At 40.9% G+C, this 24,491-nt stretch overlaps 1 pseudogene; it reads left to right on the forward strand.

The window, feature by feature from the left end:
* The window catches only part of LOC131325845 (2-methoxy-6-polyprenyl-1,4-benzoquinol methylase, mitochondrial-like), a 112,522-nt pseudogene that overhangs the window by 48,284 nt on the left and 39,747 nt on the right, over positions 1-24,491 (forward strand).

Below are 24,491 nucleotides of genomic sequence, written 5' to 3' on the forward strand. Positions count from 1 at the left end.
TACAAAATGTACATTTAAAAAAAATACAAAAAATAGTCTAACATTTTATTTAAACTTCTTCAGAGCAACTCTAGTCTTGATACAGATCTCAAGCATACTCGGTCTCCGCTCTCGGTATTCCTCCTGTGTCAAACAGCTCCACCATTGAACCATGCACCCTCTGGCAAATTGATCGCCGAAACAACCGATTTACTAGGATACAAACGTATTCGTGAGTGATAATTCACCCAGTAGAATAATCTCAATCCTACCAACCCTTTACTCTACAATTAGCATTCAAAAAAATAACAATAATATCACAATTGATAATACACGAGAGGTATAGAATAATAGCATATCGTCTTTTTCTTTATTATTCATCATCTTACATGAAATCTAAGGATCATCTCCACAAGATCCTTTCCCCCCACATCCACTAACTACAACCGTCTCATGTGTCCACCCTTCGTCTTGTTTATCATGCACCAGGGTCTTAGGTGAACACACCTAAGTTATGTACCGAGCATGTTCTCACTTAAGACCATAACAGGAGGATCGAGTCATCCCATGACGTATCGTACATTAGGGTCGGACATCCACTACCCCACGCTAACTATAACTGTCTCATGGGACCCATTCTCTTCCTCAAAGAGAAACTTCCCATGACGTATTATACATTAACGTCTCACTAACTATAATCGTCTCATGGGACCCATTCTTTTCCTCAAAGAGAAACTTCCAATGACGTATCATACGTTAGCGTCTCACTAACTATAACTGTCTCATGGGATCCATTCGGTTCCTCAAAGAGAAACTTCCCATGACGTATCATACGTTAGTGTCACAACACCGGGCCCTGCAAGTAACCCATTTCAACACAGGGCCCCATTGGTTACCCTTGCCATCACCATGGCTCAAATCACAATCCACACAATCACACTTTCAACACTTTACCAATTTTCATTTACTTAACATCGTCTATGTGAGGCACTACTTGTAACCACCCAGTGAATCTAAGTCCATTCTAGCATGTACAACATGATTCAATCAACAACAGCTCAATTCATAACATTATACATTTCAATGAGATAACAAATATAGCAATTGATATGTACGAATAATTGAACACACAAAAGGTTTGGGTTGGGCCGATGCCTTTTGGATTGCTTAAGATTTTTATCGAACAATTATGTTCATCAGACTTTTTATTCACCTGAGGGTTTAATTAATTATTTCGTAAGCCTAGAGCAATTTTAGTAACTTACTACTGTTAGGCTTCTATTAAATTAAATTTTATTAGATTTAAGTGTACTGTAATTTAATAGGGACTTGAGAGTACCTTTACTATCGTATGAAATTAACATAATTATAAGTTTCGATGTCTATGTACTAGTTACTGACTTCTTGAAATTATTTTCTTAGTTTATTAGTTATAATATCAACATATATTTAAATAATAGTAGTGGAGTTTAATAAGTACATCTAATATTTTTATACACCTAAAATCTCACAGTAGTAATTATAAACTAATTAAAAAAAACATTGTTATAAGTTAAAACCATAAGCTATTCATACAAGAGGAACCTTATTGTAGTTAATGCCCAATGATTTAAAATCAAGCACGAGATCACTGTTCTAGTTTTCGGAAAAAGAAAAAAAGAGAGCAGGTTGTAGTTTTAAGGATTTTGACGCATGGATCGATTTGTTTTATTATGACAGTAAGTGATATTGAGATTCAATTCACATATTCACACAATACAAGGACCAATCTGTAATAAAACACTCCACATGCAAACTGTTTTCATCCAGACTCACATTCATTTTGTCGAGAAACAGAGTATAATTTAGTTTAATGGATTTTGATGGTTGGGCTCCATTTTTAACATTATATCTCATCATTACACAATACTAGGACTTAATATACTTAGGAGAGAGTAGGATAGAGATTAATCTACCTTAAATCCGGCTGAAAAAGCGGGTACTAGTTTGCGGACAATTTCGGTAAAATGAAAGAGACGGCGACGGCAACAGGGGACTTGGGGCTGACTCGAAATGATTGGAAAGTGGTTTGTGGATGCTTGGTGATATAGTGATTGATTGGGAACCTGAATATGATGTACAGAGGGATTTTATGTAGAAATCGGTTTCTCTCTCTCTCTCTCCCTCTCTCTCCCTCCCTCTCTCTCTCTATTCTAGACTCAACAATAGAATATAATTGGGAGTGAAATAATATACTGGTGTTCAATTTTTTGAATTTTATGTGGGTATGTATAATGAGAGAGAATAAGGTAGTGAGAAGGTGAGAGGATAAGTGTGGAAGTGGTGGAATAGGGAAGGAGATTAAAGGAGAGGAATACTGATAATGATAAGAGGGATAGGGGACAAGTGCCACATTTGGTGGGATTGTCTTTAATTCTAATGTATGTGAACGCGTGTATGTATGGGGTGAGAATGTATGTGGACACGTGTATGTATAGGGTGAGAATATATGTGGACGCGTGTATGTAGGGAGGTATTCCCGAACAGGTCCAAGGAGGGCCCGAACACATTGTAAGGGGGAGTCATCGTGTTATACAGTATTCGGCAATATGGACCAATGACATGAGAAGTCATTGGTCCAGGAAGGCCGAACAGAAGGAGAGCTCCTAAGAAGGCAATGGTCCAAATAACTGATAAAGGACCAGTTACATGTGAAGTGACTGGTCCAGGCAGTCTGTTTGGCGATGAGACAGCCGAACAAGGAAAGAAATCCATTCAGATGTTAGAGTAATGGAAACACTTTGGAAAGGTGCAGAGATGGTGGTATTCCGTTAAGGAATGAGATCCCAAGAATGTAGGATCTGGAAAAGATACCCAACGGGAATGGGATGTTCGGCTTATTATGGAAAAGAGTCCTACAAGGATTAAGGTAATGAACTGATAAGGGAACAAGAATCCAAGATATCCTGGGTTTCCTATACGAGGTAGGAAACCTAGGGTAACACGGATACTTGGGCAGCAAGCATCCATGAATCTATAAATATAAGGTAAACCTAGAGGTAAAAGGTACGCAATATGTTATATATACACGTTCTACCTATTGATAATTAGTGTTCATCTGCTAGTACGTGATACTAACTAAGGCATCGGAGGGCCTTTGCCACGAGAGGCAAAGGTGCGCTCACCCCTTGTCTGTTTTGCAGATTAGGGTTCAGGCATAAAATCAGGGTTCCGGGCAAGAGGCACGAGAAGCCGTTTTGCAATCCAATTGCTACCTTAAACATCAGTCCAAGGTATCAATTGTTTTCATCTTCCTACAATTGGCGTTGTCTGTGGGAAATGAAAGAGTTCCCTTTGAAATACGACCATGGTGGAAGTAGATCCAGCAACACCACACGATCCGAAGAACCTGCCAGGTGGAGAAAGGGATAAATCTCCACCTGGGGCTCCGAAAAAGCCCGAAGGTGGACACAGGAGGACCACAAGTAAAGGCCGCCCCCTTACTGTCCATGAAAACTCTAAGAGCAGAGAGGAAAGGACAGCCTCGAGATCCACGAGGAAAGGACAGCCTCGAGATCCACGAGAAGGAGTAAATCCCATCAAAGGGATGAATTAGTTGCACACTCCAAAAGTGTGCACTACAGTGAAGATGTCCTCGATAAGAAAAGGCAGGAAATCGAGAAGTATGCTCGTTTGATCAAAAAATGAGAGCATGAAATCCGGGAGCTAGAAAGGATCTGAGAACATCCGGAGGACTCTGGACTCTCACGGAGAAATTCCAGAGGAGATACGTATACAATGGTGAAATACCGAAAGGCTCCTTCACGAGGAAGAAGGAGCACAAGCAGAAGTCCCACTCCAAGGCGACATAATGTTTCTCCACGAAAAGAAAGAAGTAGAAGTAGGTGCCGAACACCAGAAAAACGAAAGGCTTCCTCAAGAAGAAGGAGGAGCTGGGGCCGAAGCTCTACCCCTGAGGATGAAAGGACTAGAAAACATCACAGGGACAGGTACGAGAGACCTGATTCCGATTAAGAAAGGACTAGACCCAACAAAGGTAAAGAAATAGAGGATGAAACCATGCTGCACGAGAAGTAGCATGAAAAGCACTTAAGAATATTGCATCCTCCCTTTTCGCAATAAAGCTGCAATAGGCTAGGTTGCCGAGCAAAGTGAAACACGGAACGTTCATCCTCTACAAGACGGATGCTGATCCTGTGGCACACATACAGCATTACCAGCAGACAATGTTTATGCATGAAGGAGACGATGCAATTATGTGCAAGATGTTCCCATCAAGTTTGGGGAAGGTAGCCTTGTCCTGGTTTCATAAGTTGGGCTCACGCTCTATCCGAACATGGGTGCAGTTGGCCGAGAAATTCACTGCACAGTTTTTAACAAGCAGAAGAGCTCTAAAGACTTTTGAGAGCCTCTCCTTTATGAAACAAGGCGAGGACGAGCCGATCAGGAACTATGCAAAAAAGTACTGGGAAACCTTCAATGAGATTGAAGGTTGCAGCAAGGAGTATGCAATAGCCACGTTCAAGACAGGTTTACCTGTTCGGGGGGAGCTGCGTAAGTCCCTGAACATGAGTCCAGTGCAAACACTGGCAAAGTTAATGGAGCGGATAGAACAGCATGCCAGAAAACGAGGATGACATATTTCTGGAGGATGGTAAGATGGCGGCCGAGCAGGTAAAAGGGCCTGTGAAGAAGGCAGATAAGCCAGAACCCAAAACCTACCGAGAGAGGAAAGACTATGGGCAGGCAAAGAAAGAGCCGTACAAGGATAAACAAGCTCCGGATCCCAAGTCTTTCTTCTCAATAGACACAGTCTGGAAGGAACCCATTTACAAGATTCTTTATCGAATAAAAAATCAACCTTACTTCAAATGGCCTCCAAGTCTGGGTGGGAATAAAGATACAAAATGTGCTACGAATCAGCACTGCAGCTACCATAAGGATTAGGGCCATATGACTTGAGGATTGTGAGATGTTTAAAAGACACCTTGATGATTTGGTCTCGCGAGGTTATCTCAAGGAATTTATCCCGAAAGATCCCAAGGATAAAGAAAAAGCAATGGAATTGGATTACGAGCAGAATCCAAAAGGTATAATCCATATGATACATGGATTGGCCGAGCCTTATACGAGGAATGAGGTGAGATTACTCCAGAGACAGATCAAACATGACCAACATGTGATGCGGTTGGGAAAGAAAAGAGGGCGAGACGAATAAACATGCAATGAGGGCATAGTTTTCACAGATGATGATCTGGGAGGAGTCCAGGTACCTCACAATGATGCTTTAGTCATAACCCTACGAGTTGGGGAATATGACATGGAAAGAATCCTGGTGGATTCAGGGAGTTGCACCGAGGTGCTATATTACGATGCATTTAAGAAGTTGGGACTGACTCAAGCAGATTTAGTACAGTCAGTAACTCCCTTGGTTGGATTCGGGGCAGGAGCAGTTTGGCCATTAGGAAAGGTAACTTTGCCTGTTCGGGCTGGGACAGTGGTACTACGAACTGACTTCCTGGTGGTGGATGTGCCATCCTCCTATAACGTGATTATAGGGAGAACATGGTTACACAAGATGAGGGCAGTCTCTTCCACCTTCCATCAGATGGTAAAATTCCCGGGATCCAATGGGATTGAAAAGATCAAAGGTAACCAGAAGGTAGCTAACAGTGCTTGGTGTCCATCGTAAAGAAAATCCAAAACGCCCACCATGTCCATACGGTGGAAGTCCCGGATCAACCGACTATCGAGGATATCGAAAAAGACCCAACTGAGAGGGTAATTGAAGGTTTGAAGAAAATACAGATCAACGAGACTGATCCAGATAGGTATTTTTTAATTGGGGAATCACTGCCAGCAGAGGAAGAGGCTGAATTGATAAGTTTCCCAAAGACTTACGTTGACGTATTCGCCTGGACACCAGAAGAAATGCCTGGGGTGGATGCAAATGTTATCTGCCATCACTTGAATGTAGATCCACAACATAAGCTAGTCATTCAAAAGAAAATAAGGGCAACCGTACAGCATGTTGACGCTGTAATTGAAGAGGTAGATCGTTTGTTGGAAGCCAAAGCAATAAGGGAAGTTTACTATCCAGAGTGGCTATCCAATACTGTTGTTGTGAAGAAGAAGAATGGAAAATGGCGTGTCTGTGTGGACTTCACAGACTTAAACAAGTCATGACCGAAGGACAGCTTCCCTCTTCCAAGGATAGACCAGTTGGTTGATGCAACTGCTGGATACGAACGAATAAGTTTCCTCGATGCATATCGAGGATATCATCAAATTGCCATGTTTGGGCTTGATCAAGAAAAGACTTCTTTTATTACACCACGAGGGTTGTACCGTTATAGTGTCATGCCTTTTGGATTGAAGAATGCAGGGGCAACATATCAAAGATTGGCAACCATCATGTTCAAAAAACTGCTCGGCAAAACTATGGAGGTTTACATAGACGACATGGTGGTAAAAAGTAAAACTGGACAAGGCCATATAGCAGATTTGAAAGAGGCTTATGAAATCTTGAGGAAGTACAAACTGAAGCTCAACGCCTCGAAATGTGCGTTTGGAGTCAGTTCTGGAAAGTTCTTGGGCCACCTTGTAACCATAAGGGGAATTGAGGCAAACCCCGATCAGATAAAGGCCCTACAAAATCTATAGAGTCCTAGGACAACGAAAGAAGTCCAACGGTTGACTAGGATGGCAGCGGCCCTCAATCGATTTATTAGCCGGTCAAGTGATAAGTGCAGACCCTTCTTTCAGCTGTTAAAGAAAACGAAAGGATTCAAATGGGGAGCAGAGTGCGAACAAGCCTTCCAGGATCTGAAGGGGTATTTGGCTTCTGGCCCCCTTCTTTCGACTCCAGAGCCAGGTGAGTCCTTAGTTTGTTTCTGAGCATGCTGTGAGTGCAGTCCTGTTAAGAAACAAGGGATCCGAGCAAATCCCTGTCTATTATGTGAGCAAAATGTTACTAGATGCAGAAACGAGATATCTGCCCCTCGAAAAATTAGTCCTGGAATTAAGAACAACAACTAGAAAACTGCCACATTATTTCCAGAGCCATAGAGTTGTAGTCTATACTGAGTTCCCAGTGAAGTCGCTGCTACGAAAAGCAGACTTCTCGGGAAGGATCTCAACTTGGTCCATTGAGTTGAGCCAATATGATATCGATTATCAACCGCGCACGGCAATCAAAGGCCAAGTATTGACTGATTTTGTGGCAGAATTCTCGCCCACAGTAGCACCTATGCCTCCTACGAGAAAGGAGCAGGAAACAGAACCACCAAAAAAGAAGAAACAGGCCCCAGCCGAACAAGATCCCCTGGAATGGAAGCTGTTTGTTGACGGGTTAGCTTGTAGCACTAGATCAGGAATCAGAGTTGTGCTCTTACCCCCTAAAGGGTCAATGTTGGAACTATCTGTTCGGCTAGGGTTCAATGCATCAAATAACGTGGCAGAGTACGAGGCATTCTTAGCTGGCTTAAGAAGTGCAAAAACCCTAAAAGCAGAACGGGTTAGGGTATATTGTGATTCACAGCTTGTAGTCCATCAACTGTCCGGGCAATATGAAACCCAAAGCGAGAAGATGGCAGCCTATATACAGGCAGCCAGAGATCTGCTTGATACCTTCGAAAGGGTGTATATTGAGCAGATAAGTTCTGGAAAGAATGCTCACGCAGATTCGTTAGCATGGTTAGCTGCAGCCGTACCAACTGAGTTTAAAAGAAAGGTAGCAGTAGAGTATCTGACTGAGCCGAGCATTGGGAGAAGTGTGGAGATGGTCTTGAATGTGAACCAGGGACCAAGTTGGATGGACCCAATTGTGGAGTTTTTACGAGACGAAATACTCCCTTCAGACAAAAAGGAGGCTCACAAGATAAGGACCAAATCTGCTAGGTTTTGGTTGTCCCCAGAAGGATAATTGTATAGAAAGTCTTTTACAGGTTCCTATTTGCTTTGCGTGCACCCCGAAATGGTGCAGAAGTTTCTCCACGAGATTCACGAGGGAACATGTGGAAGCCATGCTGGGGGCAGGTCCATTGCCCATCGAGCAATCACCCAAGGTTATTGGTGGCCGTACATGCAAGAAGATGCTAAGGTTTACGTAAAAATCTGTGAGAAGTGTCAGAAGTTCTCACCAATGATACGAATGCCAGCAGAAGATTTGGTGCAACTAGCGAGTCCCTGGCCATTTGCCCAATGGGGCATGGACATCGTAGGTTCGCTCCACAAAGCAACCAGAAATAGGAGATTTCTGTTGGTGGCAACGGATTATTTCACCAAATGGATTGAGGCAGAACCTTTGGCTAAAATAACTGAACCTATGATAGAGAGGTTCGTATGGAAAAGCATAATTACTCGGTATGGGGTCCCTTATTCATTGATTACAGATAATGGATCCCAATTTCAGAAAAAGTTCAAAGCATTCTGTGCCTAGTATGGAATAAGGAACTATTACTCAACCCTAGCCTACCCTCAAAGTAATGGGCAGGCAGAAGCTTCCAACAAAACCATTCTTGATGGGATCAAGAAGAGGTTGGATAAAGCAAAGGGGAAGTGGCCTGACGAATTGCCACTGGTTTTATGGGCACACCGAACAACGCCTAGAAGGTCTACGGGAGAGACCCCCTATTCATTAGCATATGGAACGGAGGCCGTTATTCCCTTAGAAGTAGGTCTGCAGACCAACAGGACCACTTTGGTTGAAAGTTGAGGCAATGACAGAGCCCTAGAGATTGAATTAGATCTTGCCGAGGAACGAAGAGAGCGGGCCCTGGTGCATTTGGCCTCATACCAAGAGCAGCTAATAAAAAGCTACAACAAGAATGTCCACCCACGAGAGTTTGGTGTTGGAGACCTTGTGCTTCGAAAGGTGCTCGGCAACACTAAGGTGGCCAATGAGGGTAAGTTAGTTGCCAATTGGGAAGGCCCATATTGAGTCACTGAGATCGTGGGCATTGGGGCTTATCGATTGGCCAACCTGGACGGGAACCCGGTGCCAAGGCCTTAGAATGTCCATAATTTGAGAAAGTTCTTTTTTTGAATAGATTCAAGTATATTTTTTAGGATGCACATCGTGATTGTGTGGGAGTTACGAACATAACTCTCTTGTGTCTTATTCTTTGTTAGTTGCAAGGAGTACGAGTAACGCCCCCTTGAGTTTTGAGTTATGAATTCTGATTTTGAATTATGAAATATTCTTCTTTTTTAGCAAATTTTTATTCTGGGTATTAGAATATGCAGTATGGCACTCATTCTTCAACCTTCCTTCATATTGGGGAGTAGAGAGTGGGCCCATACGCTTTCTTTGCATACATACGAGAATATGTAGTTGATTGTCTAAAGTACGAGTGAACTTAGGCATATATCCAAGTACGTGAAACTTGGAAAGCATACACGAATATGCACATACAACTAAGTACGAGCAAACTTATCTGGTTATCCAAGCACGAATAAACCTGGGATGCATACGAGGAGATGCAATCATCTGAGTACAAATTCACAAAACAAACTTAGTATGTATGAATACATACAACACTGCCTGAGTACGAACACACTTAGAATGCATACGAGAACATGCAGATATCGTTCAAGTACGAAGCACTTGGTATACATATGATAAACATGCGAACACATGGGCACCGAACTAAGTATGAATAAACTCAGAATTCACGGATTGTCTAAATACGAAACACTTAGACATACGAATATATTCAAGTATGAACAAGCTTGGGGTTGCATACAAATACATGCATAAGTACGAGAAACTTAACCAAGTACGCAACACTTAGCTAAATATGCATTTGGAAAGGAACCTTGGCATCAAAAAAATGAAATTTAAAGCCAAGAAAGGCCAAACAAAACAGTGTTCAGGCCAGACAGGGCCACAAAAGGCCAAAACACCTATGTTAAACAAATCTTTTTTTTTATATACTTGTGCCACGCAGGGCCAGTTCAACTGCTTGAAAGACTCGGATTGTTTGTCAAAGGGAGGAGATTGTACTTATTCATCTTCAGTAAGATCTTGAACAGTCGCCAGAGAAGCTGGTGCAGTAATGTCCTCCGCAGCAATATCTCCCCCAGGTTGACCACCACTGGCTTCTTTCTGGCCAGGGTTAGACGTATCAGTCGTTTGTTCAGTATTTGCTACCTACTGATCGGGGATAACAATATTGAGCCCTCTGTCCGAACTCCCCTCTTCCACTACTGTTTCATCTTCGGAAATGGCTTGTGTGCTCGGTAGGTCATTGTTGGTCCACAAAGGGGACGACTCAGGTGCTCCAATCTTTGTAAGACAAGCTATCCAAGAGGCAGCCCAAATCCGATCTTGAATCACAGGGATTTGATTTTTGTAGCTCTCAATGGCTACGTTGATCCCTTCATTATACCCCTGCTGGTATGCATCTTTTGCTTCGTTCTTGCTTGACTCTAGCTCCATAATAGTTTGGTTCAAACTATCTTCGGCACCGTCGAGCTTACCTTTTAGTTCGTTCACCTCCCCACGGGCTTGGTTTTTTTCTCTCTCAAGCCTGATTATTGTGCGTTGTAATTGGGCGTTCTCATTTGCCAGCTTGGCACGTTGGGGTTCAGATTGGCCGAGTTTTTGGGCCATAGCTACCATCTTTTGAATTGTCTGGAGATCCAAACAGTTAACAAAATTACAAGAAGATATGATTTAAGTGATTAGTGATTAGTAAATAAATTTCAAGGAAGGTTACCTTAGCACTGTGGGTCATAAATGAGCCAAGGAGGTTATCAGGAGAGCATGCAACCTCTCTCTGCATGTCTCCTAGCAGTAGAAAAGCCTGAGATAATGCAATGGTTGTCCCCTCAGACTTTACACTATCTCAAGCAGTGATAGGCCGATTCCCATGAGTGAGTGGAGGAGCCCAAATAGGAGTTAAAATCGATGAGGATTGAGGAATGGGCCTTTCAAGTGATGGTTCCACCCGTTGACGTTTGTCCCGGTGGCTATTATCAACTTCTTCCTGAGAAAACCCAAGGGGAGCATCAGTTTGAATGTGGGCTCGACGACCATGGCCCTGAGAGCCACTGTGGCTTCGAGCAATGCCACGACCTCGACCTGCGCCAGGAATGGTGAGAAGGTCTCCAAGGCCGATTGGCTGGTTCATCTCTTGAGGAGGAGAAGGGGTATAGCCGCTTGATGTGGACGTTGATGCTTCTTCGGCCAAAGTGATTGGCTCGCTTTGGAAGGGAGGCGTTTGAGAACGCCTTTCTTCTCCTTGCTCTGGATGTGAGGTGGAGGGACCAGCAGCAATCAGGTTATCAGCTGCACGGGTACGACGATCAATAAACCCGCCATAGGAAGCCCTGTAACTAAGAAGAATTTGGGTAGCCCTTGCTCGGCCAGCAAGATAAGTACCCTGTTCGTTGAATGCTAATACCCGCCTGATATCCGCAACGTGGACCTAAGGGGTGATGATGGCATAACCCTGGTTGACATTTGTGGCTATAACAACATACGAAACACAGAAATGTTAATTAAAGCACGAAGAAGCTTTGACTAAAGACAGACAAAACAAGAGGAGAGCACTAACGTGGGCTCCCAAATCTGTGAGGGGCATGAAAACCTATCACTCGGTCGTCTTCATCCCTGGGTTCGAAGTTTCCCGTAACGATGAGGAAGTCATCATCGTCTCCCCGGGCAGAGTCAGGAAGTTCAAGCACGAGTCTTTTTTTGGAATCTCTACTTTTGAGATAATAAGTAAGGGCGTCCTTTGTCCTCGAGACGCTGTACAAATGATGGATATCGTGCAAACCTGGGGATGTGCCTAGCATCTGGTTTAGAGCATTTATGCCCATGACTACCTGAAAGAAATTGGCAGAAACCTGCATTAGGGACAAACGATAGTGGGCTAAAAAGTGACGAAGCAGGGGTGCTAGGGGAAACCTAACCCCACCTTCAACAATGGCAACTATTGGTATATAAAGGGTGTCATGATCTGGACACTCACGAAGGGTGTCCACAGGGGCGAGGGTGATGGCAACATTCTCAGGGATCTCATAGCAAGATATGAAGTTAGCCATAGCTTGGGGTGTGTTACAATGCTGTCTAAATCTCCCCATTGTTGAAAAGTATGTTTTACAGAGAGGGTATCAAAGAAACCCTAAGAAACAACTAAACCCTAAATCTACGAAAGAAATAGGGCGAAATGGGGAGCAAAGACTTACAATGGATCGGTGATCGGAGTTCCTAATGCAGAAAAGAGGAGACCTTGAGAGGGTGAACAGAGCTCCACTGACGGGTGTGTACGAATAGTCTTTTTTGCAGAAAGAGAGAAAGCGGGTTTAAAATGAGACAAAAACCCAAAAATACCCTAATAAGTGGGGTGGCGTATGTGAAACGTCACCCCAGACGCCGTTTGGGTGTTCCGTTCCCCAAAAGGCATCCGTCCGCATTTAATGTAAGCAATACGATGAACGCCACGTGTAAAGCTTAGGACTAAAAAGCCTGTCCAGGCCGAGCAAAGAGATGTTTTTTCCTTTGCTAATGATGAAAATTGCACCAAATTTATGAAATAAGGTGTAAGAACAGAATAAATTTGCTCGGTAATTAAGAGCTTTACTCGTCATCTGAGTAAAACATAACGAGTAAAGCTGAGGAGCAATTGTAAGGAGGTATTCTCGAACAGGTCCAAGGAGGGCCCGAACATGTTGTAAGGGGGAGTCATCGTGTTATACAGTATTCGGCAATATGGACCAGTGACATGAGAAGTCATTGGTCTAGGAAGGTTGTACGAGGTCTAGGTCCGGTTAACATTAGAAGTTATTGGTTCAGGAGACTAATAAAAAGAACAGTGACATGAGAAGTCACTAGTCCAAGAAGCTTGTTCAGCAATGAGAAGGTCGAACAGAATGAGAGCTCCTAAGAAGGCAATGGTCCAAATAATTGATAAAGGACCGGTTACATGTGAAGTGACTGGTCCAGGCAGTCTGTTCGGCGATGAGACAGCCGAACAAGGAAAGAAATCCAATCATATGTTGGAGTAAAGGGAACACTCTGGAAAGGTCCAGAGACGGTGGTATTCCGTTAAGGAATGAGATCCCAAGAATGTAGGATCTGGAAAAGATACCCAACGGGAATGAGATGTTCGACTTGTTATGGAAAAGAGTCCTACAGGATTAAGGTAATGAACTGATAAGAGAACGAGAATCCAAGATATCCTGAGTTTCCTATACGAGGTAGGAAACCTAGGGTAACACGGATACTTGGGCAACAAGCATCCATGAATCTATAAATATAAGGTAAACCTAGAGGTAAAAGGTACGCAATATGTTATATATACACGTTCTACCTATTGATAATTAGTGTTCATCTGCTAGTACGTGATACTAACTAAGGCATCAGAGGGCCTTTGCATGAGAGGCAAATGTGCGCTCACCCCTTGTCTGTTTTGCAGATTAGGGTTCAGGCATAAAATCAGGGTTCCGGGGAAGAGGCACGAGAAGACGTTTTGCAATCCAATTGCTACCTTAAACATCAGTCCAAGGTATCAATTGTTTTCATCTTCCTACAGTATATGTATAGGAAGAGAGAGAGAGAGAAGTGGAGAGTTAGTTTGAATAGAGTTCTAGTTAGGGTTTAGATAGGAAAGATAAGAGATGAATATAAATCCCTGATTCCCTGTATATCTAAAGTATAAATATATATCTTATACAATAGTGTAAATAATATCAATTGTACACATAATAATATATTTTAATTATTCAATCTAATTAATTATTGAATTAGGTATTTAACAATATAAATTTGTATTTAAAAAAATGGGTCGAAAATCCGGGTCGTTACACGAGTACATTAAAATTTGCACAATAGGAGTACTATGTCTGTAAATGTTATCCAAAATTTTATAGATTTATTTATGAGATAGACCAAGATGTGGAACTTTAAATTTTTTTAAAAAAAAAACTTAAGGATTATGCCAAATAAGATAAAGTTGTCACGTGCCTTACTTCCAAACTTGTATCACAACCAAATGAATTCTTGTCACTAGTCACACTTAGAATCCTCCTTACAAAAACACCCCTTCCAATATTATATAGTATGGGATAATGAATTAATGTTATTTTTGTTAATTATCGTGAGTTTTAATTTAACTAACGGATACTATGTATTTATGGTAGTGGTGGAGTGATTGTTGTGGTAGTGCGATGATGGAGTGGCGGTAGACTGATAGTGGTGGTGGAGTGGGTGTGGTAGAGGTGGAAGTGGTGGTGGTGGTGGAGTGGTATTGGTGGTGGAGTAATGGTGGTGGTGGTAGTAGTGGTAATTGTATTGGCCGCGGTGGTAGGGGTGATGGGGGTGGTAGTGGCGGAGTGTTGGTGGGGATACATATAGTAGCAATAGTAGCAGTTATAGCTAGAGTGGTGGTGGACATGGTGGTGTTCGTGGTAGAGTGGTGGAGGATATGGTGGTGGTGCAGACAATGATAGTGGCAACAGTGTAATGGGTAGTGGTGGAGGAGGAAAGGGTTGAATGCAACCATTCATGAATTCAGTCATAACATAACACCAGTCACAACGTGCTGACAGGGGTATGGGTGGCGGTGGTGGTGGAGTGTTGGTGGGGGTATATATAATAGCAAGGATGGTTGTGATGGCGAGACTGATGGTGGACATTGTGGTGTTGGTGATAGAGTGATGGTGGTTGTGGTGACGACAATGATATTGGCGACAGTGTATAGGGTAGTGGTGGAGAAGGAAAGGGTTGAATGCAACCATTCATGAACTCAGTCATAACACAATATTAGTTACAATGCGCTGACGGCGGTAGGGGTGATAGTGGTGGCAATGGCGGAGTGTTGGTGGGGATATATATAGTAGCAATGGTGGTAAAGATGGCTAGAGTGGTGGTGGACATGGTGGTGTTGGTGGTAGAGTGGTGGTGGTGATGATGACAAAGATAGTGGTGACAGTGTAGAGGGTAGTGGTGGAGGAGAAAAGGGTTGAATAAAATCACTCATGAATTTCTTTTACTTAACTAATGGTCCATATGTATTTGTGGAAGTGTTAGAGTGGTGGTTGTGGTAGTGCGGCAATAGAGTAAGGGTGATAGAGGTGGTGGTGGTGAAGGGGGTGGAGTAGTGGGAGTGGTACGGGTAGAGGAGTAATGGTAGTAATGATAGTGGTAGTGGTAGTGGCGGCAATGGAGTGTTTATTGTAGTGGTGAAATTGTGATGGTAGTGGAGATGGCGGTAGGGGGCGGTGATGGTGATGGTATCGGTGGTGATAGTGGCGGAGTGTTGATGATGGGTATATATAGTAGCAATGGTTAGTGACGGCTAAAGTGGTGGTGGACATGGTGGGTAGAGTGGTGGTGGTGGTGATGACAATGATAGTGGTGACAGATTGACAGTGTTGAGGGTAGTGGTGGACGAGGAAAGGGTTGAATGCAACCCCTCATCAATTCAGTCATAACACAACACCAGTCATAATGCGTTGATGTAGAGACTCGTAAATTATTCTATTTTCTTTAATCATTTAAATGTGTGAAAAATCATATTTTTATGTTGTAATGATGTTTGGAAGTGTTGGTAGCAAGTGGAGTTCGATTCAGTATCCGGCGGTAGAAAATTTCATCTTTTTCTTCGGTCAGTACTAGTACCGCATTTTGCCCAATACCGGTTCCCGTTGTCTAGAAGTTGTGTTATTTTGGCATTTTGGGGTTCCAGTACCGGTATTGGGAATCGCCCAGTACCGGTACCCGCTGACAATTTTCAAAAAACTCAGCATGCATTTCAGACTTCTATAAATACCCCATTTTGCCATTTTTCACACCCAAACCCACGAAATAACCCTAGAAACACCCCTTCTCACCTACCCACTTCAATCTCACTCAAATCTCTTGATTTCTACCTCAAATCTTCAAGATCCAAAGGATTCCTACCTCAAATTCACTTGATTCTCACATTTGGAGGACAAAGGGTGAATTTTATGTTTTTGTTCTCACTTCTTGGTTCTCAATCTTGTTTTTTTCTCTCTCCTCTAAATCACTTGTTGATCTATGCTTGTTTATCTTATTTTTGAGTTATATACACTCTAGATTTTGTAGCAAAGCTTGGGAGGAGCTTGTTCTTGGTAGATTCAAGCTTGTAGCACTTGGTGTACTTAGGGTTTTGCTCAAAACCCATTGTGGTAGGGATTTCTTACTCTTGTTATACATTTATATGATGTTTATGTACCTAGATCGTGCTTTGTTTCGTGCTTGAGGTTGGGTTTTGTATTTCAGTCGAATTTGAAAATTCTGCCCCTTTTTTTTTTTGGATTTCAGCTAACTTCAAACGGCCATAACTTCTTCATCCGATGTTCATTTCATGCAAGCTTTATATCGATTCGAAGGTCTTGAAGTCAGCTTTCATTTTCCACTAGAATCACCTTAAAACTCTTAGTACACAGAAAGTTATGACCATTTGAGTAGAGATGTGTCAGTCTGTCGATGTCTGTAGCTACTCCTATGGTTGTTTTCATTCCGTGTTATGACTCCTTATATGATTAAAACATGTTTAAGTCACTCTCGGGTATGATTGCTTGTGTCCTAATGGCTCGTCATTCGATCTTGTCTCTTGGCACTCGTTAGAGTATAATATTAGTGTCGTTGAATAGAGAATGTACCGTAAGGTTGATAGGAGTATCGTGGACGATAAAGGGTAATGTGGTGAGTGTTATGGGTGGACATGAGCTTGTCTAGTGATCCAATGAGTAGTATTGTGATTCGTATCCTCGTGCCTCGTCTTGTTGAGCTCCTTAGGTTCCTTTGACACTCGTTCTATAAGATTCTCATTTAGAACCTAGTCGGTGATGTGTCGTGGCGTCGTGGTGGATTCGGTACATGACGTAGGGCATCATGATAGACTTAGAGGAATAACGTGGACTTAAAGTATTTATCAATGTACAATGGGGCATGCTTATGAGTTTGTAATACATTGTTGATGATGTATGAACGAATGTGAACTTGGAAAATGATGTTTGCTTATATACGGATTGATAATGCTATTATGTTTATGTGAGTTGTGAATTCTGAATTGAGGATCCTGCAACGCAAGGTTTGGTAATGCGGAGACTCTAGAGGGCCCGCAACGCAAGGTGTGGTAATGCGCAAACCTAGGTGGAGAGAATTTAATGTGACGCAAGGGGTGGTAATACAGTTGAATGTCTCGCATGACTAAGAGAATTTTGATTGACTTCAGAAGTCTATGTTGATGTTTGGTTTGATTGTTTGTTGCTTGGGATTGTGGCTGTCGAAAAAGAGAATGAAAGGTTGGTTTTATCAAGGTTTTATTAAAGAAAGAAATTTAGATTTTGAAAAGAGGATTTTTATCAAAAATCCTTCGGTATTCTTGAGCGAATCAACGAATCTGGTATTTGGGCACAAATCAATGGACTCCAGTATTTAAGCTCGAATCAACAGAGTTTGACTTGTAATAGTCTTGAGTTTTCTCTAAATTGTTTTGGAAATCAAAAAGTAAAGTTTTATGAAATGAGGCTCTATGGTGAATGGTATGAGTTTAAATGTTGCTTCTAGTTGACGTATGAATGGTTAGGGACATCTGTAGGACGTCTAGGATTCTCCAGTCTTAGTCCGTTTGTTCGTAGTGGTAGCTCTTGTATCTCACGTTCGTTTGTTGAAATTCATTCACTCTAGTTGCATGCTTCATTTCATTTTCATATAACTTGAGTATAGATTTCTCTACTGGGCTAGTGTAGCTCAACCTATCATTTTTAGGTACAAAGTAAGAAAATTGGTATGGTGTGCATCACGTGCTTGTTGATCATATGTTTTGAAGGTATAAATGCGGCGGCATTCTGCATTTGACTTGAAAGAAATTCTTGAAAGAATGATTATTGTAAATTGTAATTATATTTCGGTATTTTAGTAAATTTAACTTTGAGAATGGGGAAAGATATGTCATTTGGGTATTATCGATACTTTAGTTATCATTTTATTTATTGAAGATGATTATTATTTATGTTGAAAATCGAAAGCGAGATAGTTGATGTCATCACAAAACAATGTGATACATGCTTACCAAAAAGTGTATTGTAACAGTGAGATCTACACTATTTCAACCAATAAAAATGAGGTTCTCTTTAAGGGTTTGTTTGGAACTTAAGGTAAGGAAATGAAAAGAAACGAAAACTAAAAAAAATTTCCTCCTATTGTTTGGTCGGAAGAGAGAGGGAAGAAAATAAGTTTTGTGAATAATAAAAATTTCCCTTCCATTTTCCTCCTATTTTATTTTCTTTTTCTTTCCTTTCTTTTCCTTAGGGCCCCGTTTGATAACTCGACTTGCCACGATGGGATTAGTAAGATGATGAGATTGATAGTGAGGTGCGATTGATAGTGAGATGGAATTGATAAATTGTATGTTCATTTTGCATCGGATTAAAAGATGAGATTGGATTAATAGTACCAACCTCATATTTATTTGCAAATGTTAGGATGAGTTTCAAAAAATGAATTTACATGTAACGCCCCGATTTTTGAAAATAAAATCGGAGGTTTTAAATAATGATTTCTAAAAATTTATTGATTTAAAATTCAAAATCCAAACCGGATAATTCACCCTAAAGTTTTGTCTATTACAAATTATCGTTGAAATACTGAAAATAGTCTTTGTGGTAATAAACTAAGCAAAATAATAGAGCCATCTTCTAAGTTTGATACGGATCCCAAGCATATTCTGGCTCAGCTCCCACCTCTGGGTTCTCTTCAGCATAAAACTGTTCACCTTCGGGATTTGGTGTCTCTTCTTGATTATCTGCAAAATCTGGCACGGAAGCCAGGCAATCCGTACCTAAGTGAACAAGTTCACCCCGTAGTATAATAAAACCCAACTACCCTTCTTACTTTACAGTTAGCAAGCAGCAAGAATAATAATAGTGCGAAAAAGTAATACAGAGTTTGTTCCACATAAATCAGTTCATTACTATCCATTAACTTGACGTGAAGTCTAAGATCTCCTCCGCGGAATCCTTCCTCCCTCAACCGCTAGCCATGCTCGGTCCCATGAGGTCACTTCCCTTTGCTGTCGCAGATGTATCTAAGTTATGTACCGAGTATGCATCCCAATAACTACAACAAGGGGAAAGCTTATCATGCCTGAATCACAACTAGGGTTCGCCTATCTTATATACCACTTTACCATCATCATTGGACGCACGCCAGTTTATCAAATCATCACTGGACACACGCCAGCACTGGACACACGCCAGTTTATCAACTCATCACTGGACACACGCCAGTTTATCAATTCACCACTGGACACACGCCAGTTTCAATCTCATCACAAATCTCAACATCACGCCTGCAGGCAATCTAGAAATAAAACTTTCCAATTCATCCATTATCTAGTATCGTCTAGGTGAATTCTACTCGCATACCACCCCATGTCTCTAGGGTCCAATCTATCACTCAAATCGATGCAATATACAACAAATCAATAATAATTAAAACAATTAATAAATAATGTAATCACGTAACTTATTATGAACGGGCCGTTGCCCTTAATCTTGTATAGTCACAATGTCAACAATAAAGTACTCCCTCCGTCCCAAAATATTTGGTATTTTTCGATATTCGCGCCGTTCTTTAAACTCTTATATCTCCCAATTTATGATATTTTTTATAATTTTGAAAACTTTGTATTATAGATCTAATCGAGAACTATCAAACAAGATCCATATTGCATATTGTTGGAGATTCATATTGGAAGATACAAACGATTGAAAACTGACACAAATATCGAAAAAGTCCAAATAATATGGGACGGAGGGAGTAAGAGTTTTAAAAGGAATTTAAAAGGAAAATTTTCTAAGCTTTTATTAATTAATTCTAAGATAATAGATTAATTAAAAATTAATTAAATACATTAATTGGATAAAAATATTGAAACATTTATCATGACTTTAATAAGAGTCCTAAAGGTCCTATGCAACCAGTTGAGTGTCAAAAGTTGGGTTCGAAAGGTCACGAAATTAATTTAAATAAAGACGTTTAAATAAAGTGGCCGAAAGTGAAGTAAATAGAAAATAAATAATTTGCAAATTTAAAATATGTTACTGTTAACAAAATTTCATCTTCAGAATATAGAGAGTCTAAATAAAATTATTCGGGCATTTTTAATAAGGTTATAAAGTCGTAAAGAATTTTTAATTGAAAACATTGTAAAAATAATAATAAATAGTAAATTAAATAAACAAAATATGCAATTAACAAGATAACTTCTTTGAGGTGTGAGAAATCAAGGAAAAATAGTTTGGGTGTTAAAAATATTGTTTGAAAGGTCGCAAATATTTTTCGTTTGTAAACTTTGATAGATAACGAACAAATAATTTAATAAATAGATAATTAAATAAAAAAAAATATGATCTTAACAAGTTATGATCTGTGGAGTGTGAAAAGTCTAGGAAAAATAGTTCGGGGGTCGAAAACGATGTTCGGAAGGTCGAAAAGTCGATTCGAAACAAAATAGGTCAAACCGCAAGGCCTGACCGGTCAACCTCACGGTGGAGCCTTCTGCCGCAAACTTGACCCTGGTTCTTGCGGCCCGCAGGTTGCGGCCGCAAGGTTGAAGGCAGAAACGTATTTTTTTGTTTTGGGCTCGGTTTTCGATGCATGGGTTCGTTCGGGCTATTGGGTTACGCATAAAAACAATAAATATACTTAGAGGAGTGTTTGGATAGGATTATAGTACTTTGGTTCGGGCCGAATTGATTTTAAAACGAATTTTGAAACTTTGGAGAAGACAACTTTGGTTTGGCGATCGGGGGACCTTGGGCTCGAATTGACCGACGATTGGCGATGCTAGGAGTGATAGGAAGAGATTGGAATGGTCAATTCGGGTCTCCGTTGGTCGTGGCTACGAAACCCACTTTTCTCTCTCTTTCTTTCTCTCTCTAAAACTCCATTGATTGGAGCTCCATTTTCTCCGAATTTTGTCTCTCTTCTGGACTGGTGGAATATGGGGAGTGGCGTGGTGTGCCCTAGGGTCGGGGTTATAGGGTATATATAAGGGAATTCTTTTGATAAGGGGAAATAAAATTGTGTTTAACGGGATTCTAACTCTTGGCTTGAGATGGACGAAATAAGGGTGGAGGTGATCAGGAAGAGGGAGTAGAGTCTGAGTAGGAGAGGGAGAGATAGAAGGAATTGTGTGCATGCATGCATGTAATTGAAAATAATTAAAATGGCTAATTAAAATAGGATAATTCATTTTTGTATTTATCTTATCAAGAAAAATAATTAATTTTATTATTAATAACACTAATTAAATTATATTATTAATAATAAAAATTTCGGGTTGTTACATTACAATTCAAAAAAGCTACACGCATAGCAAGCTGTGCACAGATCCCTTTTTCTCTCGCCTCGTGTCGCACAAAAATGATCGGAGCCGCTCATTTTGTTCAAAATATATTGCTTAAGGTCTCTGAAAAAAATGAGCTTCGTTCGATATCGTTAGAGACGTGATTTTGGGTGTTTTGTTAACTCCTCTAACGATATCGAACGAAGCTCATTTTTTACAGAGACTTTAAGCTTCTGAAGTGATTTTGAGTGTTTTGTTAACGCCTCTAATGATATCGAACGAAGCTCATTTTTTACAGAGACCTTAGGCGACATATTTTGAACAAAATGAGCGGCTCCGATCATCTTTGTGCGACACGAGGCGGGAGAAAAAAGGGTCTGTGCACAGCATGCTGTGCATGCACAACAGCACAACTCTTTACAATTTTGTCTTTGGCATTCAAAACTTTTTGTAGCTCGGCTCCATTTCCCATAATCATTACAATTTCCACTTTGATGGGTCATTACCTTTTTTTTTTATTACTCCATCACGGATGAGTAGCTTCTCCCTCTCTAAATCCAGATTACTCTCTTTTTTGTCTATTTCCCCACTTATCAAACTTCCTCCCTTTCAACCCCCCACCGACCAAACCCCCACCCCCCACCCCTCAAACCCACCGATAAAACCCTCCCCCTTCTCTCTCATGAATAGAAATTTATTCAGTGATAGAAATTCATTATCCCTCTCGACGCCGTACGACAAGAAAAATTATTTAGTGATCCCTACCGTATGACAGCGGACCACTCTAGCAATTTCCTGTAGCAATTTCCCACAAAATTTTTCATGTAGAAATTTTCACCAAAGGCCAGAAGAAGAAGACAATTGGTTTAACAAGGATAGTTTTGTACTTTTGCAATAGTAAGATTGGGATTGGACTGCAAATATCAAGTCCCAATGGGTATTTGTTAATTTGGAATCTTAGAGGCTGTTTTCTAAGAAAAAGAAGTTTAAGAAAAAGAATGTAATTTTAAGATCAAAAATCATGTGTTTACGCAAATAATTTTTTTACTAATATAGATCTTGTTTGATAGATCTGATTGAGATCTTTTAAATGGTGCAAAAAAATTTAAAAAATATTTTTTATTTTCATTATATTTGAGTTTAAAATTACATTATTTTTAAAAAAGAAAATTTTGAAAGAAAGTGAAACGGGATATTAATAGTCCAATTCAATCCGAATCAATTTTGAAAACCAAATACAGTTGCTTTGTTCGGTTGCCAATTTAGTTTTAGTTTTAGTTTTGTTTCCAATTATTACCCTATATATTTCTCCAATCATTATCCTATATTTCTAATTATTAATTTCATTTCTCTTTCTATCTCTCTCCGATCATTACCTTATTTTTCTCTCCACCCACTATCAAAACTAAACTAAACTACCAACCAAACACAACAAGTATTACTAACCGAAAGAGCCGCGGATCAAAAAAAAAAAAAAAAAACCGAAAGAGCCTTGTTAACGGGGCCAAGGTTTCAAACAGAGCCACGGGGCCTAGGTTTCAAACAAAAGCCTAAAAGGAGGCGAATAAAATTACACTCCATTCTCTCTTTTTCTCTCTCGACAGAACACCACTCTCCCCTCTCCCTCTGATCAATCTCATTCACACGATCTCCGGCCACCTCTCTTTCTCTCTCTCGTTTGCTAGTCATCCTCTCACTCTTTCACGTTGACCTCTTGCGATTTTGGGTTTTGGGTTTGGAGAATCCGAAATCCCCCCTCCCCTCCCGGCGGTGGAGGTGGTGATTCACTAACAACGGCGGCGGCAGTGGACTGTTACAGAGGTAAGGGTTTCGAATTTCTTGCTTTGGATTAGGGGATTAAGGTTAGGGCTTTAATTTTGAATTCAGGGGTTTCTGACCTTGGGGTTCTGAAATTCGAAATTGGAGGGTTTTTGGGGTTTGAATTCGGCTTTGTGGCTGTGTAGCAGTGGTTCTTTGGTGGTGGATGTTCGGCGGAGGTGGGTGTGGTTTGGGATTGTGGAGACTAGGCGGTTTCAGGTGGTAATTGTGGATGGCGGCTGGCGGAGGTGGGGGAGCGCCGAGGTTGGGTTGTGTGGTGGTGGGAAGTGGAATTGTGGTCGCCGGAGGTGGTGGTGGTGGTGGGAGCCCCAATCTCTCTCTTCTCTTTTCTCTGTATTTTGATCGTGAAAGTCTGAAGGGGAAACTCGCGACCTGTTGCTGGTTTTTTTTAAGCGAAACGAGTGGTTTCGTGATGATGTCATGCTGACATCAGCACGTTAGGACTGGTGTTGTGTTCTTGCCTTGTGCACGTAGCATTTTTGTCTATTCAATTTGATCGTTGTTGTTTATCTTGTTGATTTGTTCTTCCCTCACCATTGTTTTCCTAATAGTGGGCAATTAAATGGACGAATGGGTTTAAGGTTTTATTGGAAACTCCAAATGACATCCGATTTTCCCCCCTGTAATTCGTTGCTAATATTTATGCTTAAAAGGCTTTTCTCGTAATGTAAAACACACCCACCAGTGTAGTACCTCTACTGGAACACCTGATCACCTTAATCCCCACCCAACACCTCCTAAACACTTCAATTGCCTCTTATCTTTTGCTCTGTATAAAACGAAGTACTCTCATTGTGTTTAGGAGCAACCATGGCATTTAGAATGATAACGAAGAGTTTGAGAAGCAAACTGTTGCCTAGGTTCACTCCTGCTTCTATGTTACATTCTCATGCGACAAGCTTTGGTATCTCTCTCTCTCTCTCTCTCTCTCTCAAACTTGCTCCTGGTTTTTGCTTATTCTTTATCGGGTGTGGTGTTTGCCTTTGACAGACACTTAATTTTATGATTTTCTTATGCTGCCATTTGAATCTCTGCCTTCTAATACTCGTGTTTATTTTGGGGTTGAAGATTCATTTTCTAATTTTCTAAGAAGGTAACAGGCTTTAATTTCCCTTAACTTTCTGGATGAAATACTACTAGGACCCTATGCTTTTGTTTTCAGGTAACCTAATTCCAATTTTGTATGAACATGGTACCAAAACTTTAGCTCTCGTACCAAACTGATGCAGGACAGTTAGGAAATATTGGGGATTTGGTAGTGAACGGAGTGACTAATGCTAGGGTTTAGCTAAAAAGTTGAGACAAGACCAAAATAGGTGTTGTTCTTCTGGGCGATGTGAATGG

Source organism: Rhododendron vialii, chromosome 5a (assembly GCF_030253575.1).
Source record: "Rhododendron vialii isolate Sample 1 chromosome 5a, ASM3025357v1".
In the NCBI taxonomy this organism is placed as follows: domain Eukaryota; kingdom Viridiplantae; phylum Streptophyta; class Magnoliopsida; order Ericales; family Ericaceae; genus Rhododendron; species Rhododendron vialii.